Below are 790 nucleotides of genomic sequence, written 5' to 3'. Positions count from 1 at the left end.
AATCAACAACCGGGTTAACTATCCGTTGAAAGCTGCATTGGTCCAACTGGTGGATCAGGAGGAGCTGGACATGGAGGACCAGATGACTCGGTTCTGTGTGTCATCTTTGACATGCCAGTTGGCCCAGATCGGTGTTAACCGAACTGTGCAAGCATGGAATGCACACAGGATTCCTGGTATGTCTTCGGGTTGGTCTTTCAAGCCTTTTTTAATGTGAATAATTATTTTCAAAATGTTTTACTATTGAATGTTTCTTAAACATGTTTAATCAAATACTAGAAGGAGCATGTTGCAATACATGGCATGGTTGTGACAGCCACATTGAATTATTATTACAGGGAGGGGGATACCAAATTACTTGGCCAGAGATGGATGCCCAAATAAGCTGTCGACAGACCTTTTGCCAAATGCATCTGTGGCTGCAGACTGGTACGACCAGGAAGTGGGCTCACTGACAGAGTGTCAGACTTTGACACCAACCATTTCCAAGTTTACAGGACCAGGAAGCTGCAGTGAGGGGATTTGCTCTGCAGTGCCCTGATACAAGTGTCCTGCTGGACAATGCAGTGAATAATCTGCCACAACCGTTCAAAGATGGACTCAAAGGCCTCATCGACATCTCAAGGACAAATTGCCAACGCTGATGTTTTTTTGTGTGTCTAAGTTGTTATTGTCTGTGCTTTTTAATTGGTTCAACTGACGGAATGTTTTTTTCTTTTCTTCAAATGTTGGGGGTCTAAAGGGAGAAATATGTTCTTTTTGAATAAACACTTCTGTTGTCTTCAAAGTC

The 790-nt window shown here is 42.9% G+C and overlaps 1 long non-coding RNA gene across 1 annotated transcript; it reads left to right on the top strand.

Annotated features, from left to right (window-relative positions):
- Window positions 1-790, top strand: LOC130202717 (uncharacterized). Its single transcript, XR_008833391.1, has 2 exons — window positions 1-176; window positions 339-790. It is a non-coding gene; the product is annotated as an uncharacterized LOC130202717 (long non-coding RNA).

Source organism: Pseudoliparis swirei, chromosome 12 (assembly GCF_029220125.1).
Source record: "Pseudoliparis swirei isolate HS2019 ecotype Mariana Trench chromosome 12, NWPU_hadal_v1, whole genome shotgun sequence".
In the NCBI taxonomy this organism is placed as follows: domain Eukaryota; kingdom Metazoa; phylum Chordata; class Actinopteri; order Perciformes; family Liparidae; genus Pseudoliparis; species Pseudoliparis swirei.
Note: the sequence above shows the minus strand (reverse complement) of the source record. Positions and strands in the feature narration are given on the sequence as shown.